We start from the raw sequence: 7,364 nt of genomic DNA on the forward strand, positions 1-7,364 counted from the left end.
CCTGGTCCACTATGCGAATGGCCTGCTGCATAACTGCTGCATAACCACTGAGCTATAAGACTTTCTGATATTTTCGTGGTGAATAAAGGCATAGAAACCTGTTCATAACAGCTTGGCTATTCGCACTCAGTTAAGTTCTACTGAGTGCGAATAGCCGTAAGGGGACAAGGGTTCGATTCCAGGCTGGGATGTTTACTGAGTGCGAATAGCCGTGTGGCTATTTGCACTCAACTGTGAATATCCACTGCCCAGGAACACGTTGACCCCTTGTTCCTCCGCTCTTCATACCAGCTACATCCCAGGACACAGTATTTCCTCACATCCAGATTAGACTGTTACTTTTCAGGAGCGTACAATATGTGATTATTTCATTCGGTGCTGGTTTGTCACAGTTCTAGATGTCATTACTCTGAGACTACATATGCACAGTTAGTACTCTCTCAGGTTACACAATCACTTAACCTCCCCACCTGGGAAAACTGCATTTTTTTTATTCCATAGGCAGTGACCCACTTAGTACACAATGTCGCTCATTACTAGTCTTTCTCAATTGCAAGATGACGGAGTCCCACACATCAAAATGTAATTTTTCACCGCATCAAACTCAATCAAATCGGCGAATCTGCAGTTACGTTTCTATGCCTCCACCAATATGGCGGCCAAAAAGTTCACCTAAATTCTGTAATACTGTAAACTAATTCCCCTAACCTTCCCAAGATGGCGCCGTTATCAGGACGTCGCACTGTGATTCAGTAACCCTGGCATATCGTGGTGGGCCGGCGGAGAGAAGCCTTGGCGGGAGCGGAGGGTGAGTGGAAAAAAATAGAGGGGGATGCTAGTTACTACTGTATGCCCCCACATTATATAATTACCATGTGTATATATGAATATATAAACAGACTGTCAAGCGATGGTCTGCAGATCTGTCAGTGTTGAGGCTGAGCTTTCCCCCTTTTATCTCCCCCACCCGCTCTCCCCCCCCCCCCCGCTCGCTCTCCCCCCCCCCCCGCTCGCTCTCTCCCCCCCCCCCCCGCTCGCTCTCTCCCCCCCCCCCGCTCGCTCTCTTCCCCCCCCCCGCTCGCTCTCTTCCCCCCCCCCTCGCTCTCTTCCCCCCCCGCTCGCTCTCTTCCCCCCCCCCGCTCGCTCTCTTCCCCCCCCCCGCTCGCTCTCTTCCCCCCCCCCCCGCTCGCTCTCTTCCCCCCCCCCCCGCTCGCTCTCTTCCCCCCCCCCGCTCGCTCTCTTCCCCCCCCCCGCCTCGCTCTCTTCCCCCCCCCCCGCTCGCTCTCTTCCCCCCCCCGCTCGCTCTCTTCCCCCCCCCGCTCGCTCTCTTCCCCCCCCCCGCTCGCTCTCTTCCCCCCCCCCGCTCGCTCTCTTCCCCCCCCCGCTCGCTCTCTTCCCCCCCCGCTCGCTCTCTTCCCCCCCGCTCGCTCTCTTCCCCCCCCGCTCGCTCTCTTCCCCCCCCCCGCTCGCTCTCTTCCCCCCCCCGCTCGCTCTCTTCCCCCCCCGCTCGCTCTCTTCCCCCCCCGCTCGCTCTCTTCCCCCCCCCCCGCTCGCTCTCTTCCCCCCCCCGCTCGCTCTCTTCCCCCCCCCCGCTCGCTCTCTTCCCCCCCCCCCCGCTCGCTCTCTTCCCCCCCGCTCGCTCTCTTCCCCCCCCCCGCTCGCTCTCTTCCCCCCCCCCGCTCGCTCTCTTCCCCCCCCCCCGCTCGCTCTCTTCCCCCCCCCCCGCTCGCTCTCTTCCCCCCCCCCGCTCGCTCTCTTCCCCCCCCCGCTCGCTCTCTTCCCCCCCCCCGCTCGCTCTCTTCCCCCCCCCCGCTCGCTCTCTTCCCCCCCCCCGCTCGCTCTCTTCCCCCCCCCCCGCTCGCTCTCTTCCCCCCCCCCCCGCTCGCTCTCTTCCCCCCCCCCCCGCTCGCTCTCTTCCCCCCCCCCGCACGCTCTCTTCCCCCCCCCCGCTCGCTCTCTTCCCCCCCCCGCTCGCTCTCTTCCCCCCCCGCTCGCTCTCTTCCCCCCCCGCTCGCTCTCTTCTCCCCCCCCGCTCGCTCTCTTCCCCCCCCCCGCTCGCTCTCTTCCCCCCCCCGCTCGCTCTTTTCTCCCCCCCCGCTTGCTCTCTTCCCCCCCCCCCCGCTCGCTCTCTTCCCCCCCCCGCTCGCTCTCTTCCCCCCCCGCTCGCTCTCTTCCCCCCCCCGCTCGCTCTCTTCCCCCCCCGCTCGCTCTCTTCCCCCCCCCGCTCGCTCTCTTCCCCCCCCCGCTCGCTCTCTTCCCCCCCCCCCGCTCGCTCTCTTCCCCCCCCCCCGCTCGCTCTCTTCCCCCCCCCGCTCGCTCTCTTCCCCCCCCCCCGCTCGCTCTCTTCCCCCCCCCGCTCGCTCTCTTCCCCCCCCCCCCCGCTCGCTCTCTTCCCCCCCCCGCTCGCTCTCTTCCCCCCCCCGCTCGCTCTCTTCCCCCCCCCGCTCGCTCTCTTCCCCCCCCCGCTCGCTCTCTTCCCCCCCCCCGCTCGCTCTCTTCCCCCCCGCTCGCTCTCTTCCCCCCCCCGCTCGCTCTCTCCCCCCCCCCGCTCGCTCTCTTCCCCCCCCCGCTCGCTCTCTTCCCCCCCCCGCTCGCTCTCTTCCCCCCCCCCGCTCGCTCTCTTCCCCCCCCCGCTCGCTCTCTTCCCCCCCCCCGCTCGCTCTCTTCCCCCCCCCCGCTCGCTCTCTTCCCCCCCCCCCGCTCGCTCTCTTCCCCCCCCCCCGCTCGCTCTCTTCCCCCCCCCCCGCTCGCTCTCTTCCCCCCCCCCGCTCGCTCTCTTCCCCCCCCGCTCGCTCTTCCCCCCCCGCTCGCTCTCTTCCCCCCCCCGCACGCTCTCTTCCCCCCCCCCGCTCGCTCTCTTCCCCCCCCGCTCGCTCTCTTCCCCCCCCGCTCGCTCTCTTCCCCCCCCGCTCGCTCTCTTCCCCCCCCCCCTCGCTCTCTTCCCCCCGCTCGCTCTCTTCCCCCCCCCCCGCTCGCTCTCTTCCCCCCCCGCTCGCTCTCTTCCCCCCCGCTCGCTCTCTTCCCCCCCCGCTCGCTCTCTTCCCCCCCCGCTCGCTCTCTTCCCCCCCCCCCGCTCGCTCTCTTCCCCCCCCCCGCTCGCTCTCTTCCCCCCCCCCGCTCGCTCTCTTCCCCGCTCTCTTCCACCCCGCTCTCTTACCCCCTGCTCTCTTCCCCCCCGCTCTCTTCCCCCCTGCTCTCTTCCCCCCCGCTCTCTTCCCCCCCGCTCTCTTCCCCCCCGCTCTCTTCCCCCCCGCTCTCTTCCCCCCCGCTCTCTCTCTCCCCCCCCGCTCTCTCTCTCCCCCCCCCGCTCGCTCTCTCCCCCCCCGCTCGTTCTCTTCCCCCCCCCCCGCTCGTTCTCTTCCCCCCCCCCCCGCTCGTTCTCTTCCCCCCCCCGCTCGTTCTCTTCCCCCCCCCCGCTCGTTCTCTTCCCCCCCCCCCGCTCGTTCTCTTCCCCCCCCCGCTCGTTCTTTCCCCCCCCCCGCTCGTTCTCTTCCCCCCCGCTCGCTATCTTCCCCCCCCCCCCCGCTCGCTCTCTCTTCCCCCCGCTCTCTCCCCCCCCGCTCTCTCCCCCCCCGCTCTCTCCCCCCCCCTGCTCTCCCCCCCCCTGCTCTCTCCCCCCCTGCTCTCTCCCCCCCTGCTCTCTCCCCCCCTGCTCTCTCCCCCCCCGCTCTCTCCCCCCCCCCGCTCTCTCCCCCCCCGCTCTCTCCCCCCCCGCTCTCTCCCCCACCCCCGCTCTCTCCCCCACCCCCGCTCTCTCCCCACCCCCGCTCTCTCCCCCCCCCCCCCCGCTCTCCCCCCCCCCCCCCGCTCTCCCCCCCCCCGCTCTCTCCCCCCCCCCGCTCTCTCCCCCCCCGCTCTCTCCCCCCCCTGCTCTCTCCCCCCCCTGCTCTCTCCCCCCCCTGCTCTCCCCCCCCCCTACTCTCTCCCCCCCCTACTCTCTCCCCCCCCTGCTCTCTCCCCCCCCTGCTCTCTCCCCCCCCTGCTCTCTCCCCCCCCTGCTCTCTCCCCCCCCCTGCTCTCTCCCCCCCCTGCTCTCTCCCCCCCTGCTCTCTCCCCCCCCTGCTCTCTCCCCCCCCCCTGCTCTCTCCCCCCCCCCCCCCTGCTCTCTCCCCCCCCTGCTCTCTCCCCCCCCTGCTCTCTCCCCCCCCTGCTCTCTCCCCCCCCTGCTCTCTCCCCCCCCCTGCTCTCTCCCCCCCTGCTCTCTCCCCCCCCCCCTGCTCTCTCCCCCCCCCTGCTTTCTCCCCCCCCTGCTCTCTCCCCCCCTGCTCTCTCCCCCCCCCTGCTCTCTCCCCCCCCCCTGCTCTCTCCCCCCCCCTGCTCTCTCCCCCCCCCCTGCTCTCTCCCCCCCCCCTGCTCTCTCCCCCCCCCCCTGCTCTCTCTCCCCCCCCCCTGCTCTCTCTCCCCCCCCCCTGGTCTCTCTCCCCCCCCCCTGGTCTCTCTCCCCCCCCCCTGCTCTCTCTCCCCCCCCCCTGCTCTCTCTCCCCCCCCCCCTGGTCTCTCTCCCCCCCCCCTGCTCTCTCTCCCCCCCCCTGCTCTCTCCCCCCCGCTCTCTCTCTTCCCCCCCGGCTCGCTCTCTTCCCCCCCCCCTGGCGGCTCGCTCTCTTTCCCCCCCCCGGCTCGCTCTCTTTCCCCCCCCCCCGGCTCGCTCTCTTTCCCCCCCCCCCCCGGCTCGCTCTCTTTCCCCCCCCCCCCCCGGCTCGCTCTCTTCCCCCCCCCCCGGCTCGCTCTCTTCCCCCACCCCGGCTCGCTCTCTTCCCCCCCCCTGGCGGCTCGCTCTCTTCCCCCCCCCTGGCGGCTCGCTCTCTTCCCCCCCCCTGGCGGCTCGCTCTCTTTCCCCCCCCCCGGCTCGCTCTCTTTCCCCCCCCCCGGCTCGCTCTCTTCCCCCCCCGGCTCGCTCTCTTCCCCCCCCTGGCGGCTCGCTCTCTTCCCCCCCCCTGGCGGCTCGCTCTCTTTCCCCCCCCCGGCTCGCTCTCTTTCCCCCCCCCCCGGCTCGCTCTCTTTCTTCCCCCCCCGGCTCGCTCTCTTTCCCCCCCCCCGGCTCGCTCTCTTCCCCCCCCCCGGCTCGCTCTCTTCCCCCCCCCCGGCTCGCTCTCTTCCCCCCCCCCCCGGCTCGCTCTCTTCCCCCCCCGGCTCGCTCTCTTCCCCCCCCCCCCGCTCGCTATTTCCCCCCCCCCCCCCGCTCGCTCTCTTCCCCCCACCGCTCGCTCTCTTCCCCCCCGCTCGCTCTCTTCCCCACCGCTCGCTCTCTTCCCCCCCGCTCGCTCTCTTCCCCCCCGCTAGCTCTCTTCCCCCCCGCTCGCTCTCTTCCCCCCCGCTCGCTCTCTTCCCCCCCGCTCGCTCTCTTCCCCCCCCGCTCGCTCTCTTCCCCCCCGCTCGCTCTCTTCCCCCCCGCTCGCTCTCTTCCCCCCCCGCTCGCTCTCTTCCCCCCCCGCTCGCTCTCTTCCCCCCCCCGCTCGCTCTCTTCCCCCCCCGCTCGCTCTCTTCCCCCCCCGCTCGCTCTCTTCCCCCCCCGCTCGCTCTCTTCCCCCCCCGCTCGCTCTCTTCCCCCCCCCCGCTCGCTCTCTTCCCCCCCCTCGCTCTCTTCTCCCCCCCCTCGCTCTCTTCTCCCCCCCCTCGCTCTCTTCTCCCCCCCCTCGCTCTCTTCTCCCCCCCCTCGCTCTCTTCTCCCCCCCCTCGCTCTCTTCTCCCCCCCCTCGCTCTCTTCTCCCCCCCCTCGCTCTCTTCTCCCCCCCCCTCGCTCTCTTCTCCCCCCCCTCGCTCTCTTCTCCCCCCCCTCGCTCTCTTCTCCCCCCCCTCGCTCTCTTCTCTCCCCCCTCGCTCTCTTCTCTCCCCCCCGCTCTCTCTCCCCCCCCGCTCTCTCTCCCCCCGCTCTCTCTCCCCCCCCGCTCTCTCTCCCCCCCGCTCTCTCTCCCCCCCCGCTCTCTCTCCCCCCCGCTCTCTCTCCCCCCCCGCTCTCTCTCCCCCCCGCTCTCTCTCCCCCCCCGCTCTCTCCCCCCCCCGCTCTCCCCCCCCCCCCGCTCGCTCTCCCCCCCCCCCCCGCTCGCTCTCTCCCCCGCTCGCTCTCTTCTCCCCCCCCCGCTCGCTCTCTTCTCCCCCCCCCTCGCTCTCTTCTCCCCCCCCTCGCTCTCTTCTCCCCCCCTCGCTCTCTTCTCCCCCCCCTCGCTCTCTTCTCCCCCCCCTCGCTCTCTTCTCCCCCCCCTCGCTCTCTTCTCCCCCCCCTCGCTCTCTTCTCCCCCCCTCGCTCTCTTCTCCCCCCCCTCGCTCTCTTCTCCCCCCCTCGCTCTCTTCTCCCCCCCTCGCTCTCTTCTCCCCCCCTCGCTCTCTTCTCCCCCCCTCGCTCTCTTCTCCCCCCCCTCGCTCTCTTCTCCCCCCCCTCGCTCTCTTCTCCCCCCCCTCGCTCTCTTCTCCCCCCCCTCGCTCTCTTCTCCCCCCCCTCGCTCTCTTCTCCCCCCCCTCGCTCTCTTCTCCCCCCCTCGCTCTCTTCTCCCCCCCTCGCTCTCTTCTCCCCCCCCTCACTCTCTTCTCCCCCCCCTCGCTCTCTTCTCCCCCCCCTCGCTCTCTTCTCCCCCCCCTCGCTCTCTTCTCCCCCCCCTCGCTCTCTTCTCCCCCCCCCCGCTCTCTTCTCCCCCCCCTCCTCGCTCTCTTCTCCCCCCCCCTCCTCGCTCTCTTCTCCCCCCCCCTCCTCGCTCTCTTCTCCCCCCCCCTCCTCGCTCTCTTCTCCCCCCCCCTCCTCGCTCTCTTCTCCCCCCCCCTCCTCGCTCTCTTCTCCCCCCCCCTCCTCGCTCTCTTCTCCCCCCCCCCTCCTCGCTCTCTTCTCCCCCCCCCTCCTCGCTCTCTTCTCCCCCCCCCCTCCTCGCTCTCTTCTCCCCCCCCCTCCTCGCTCTCTTCTCCCCCCCCCCTCCTCGCTCTCTTCTCCCCCCGCCTCCTCCTCGCTCTCTTCTCCCCCCGCCTCCTCCTCGCTCTCTTCTCCCCCCGCCTCCTCCTCGCTCTCTTCTCCCCCCGCCTCCTCCTCGCTCTCTTCTCCCCCGCCTCCTCCTCGCTCTCTTCTCCCCCCGCCTCCTCCTCGCTCTCTTCTCCCCCCGCCTCCTCCTCGCTCTCTTCTCCCCCCCGCCTCCTCCTCGCTCTCTTCTCCCCCCCGCCTCCTCCTCGCTCTCTTCTCCCCCCCGCCTCCTCCTCGCTCTCTTCTCCCCCCCCGCCTCCTCCTCGCTCTCTTCTCCCCCCCGCCTCCTCCTCGCTCTCTTCTCCCCCCCCGCCTCCTCCTCGCTCTCTTCTCCCCCCCGCCTCCTCCTCGCTCTCGCTCTCTTATCCCCCTTTCGCTGTCCTATCTTTTTATTCACTTCTTTTTTTCTTCCCAGGTTTACGTC

This window comes from Ascaphus truei, chromosome 5 (genome assembly GCF_040206685.1).
Source record: "Ascaphus truei isolate aAscTru1 chromosome 5, aAscTru1.hap1, whole genome shotgun sequence".
NCBI lineage: Eukaryota > Metazoa > Chordata > Amphibia > Anura > Ascaphidae > Ascaphus > Ascaphus truei.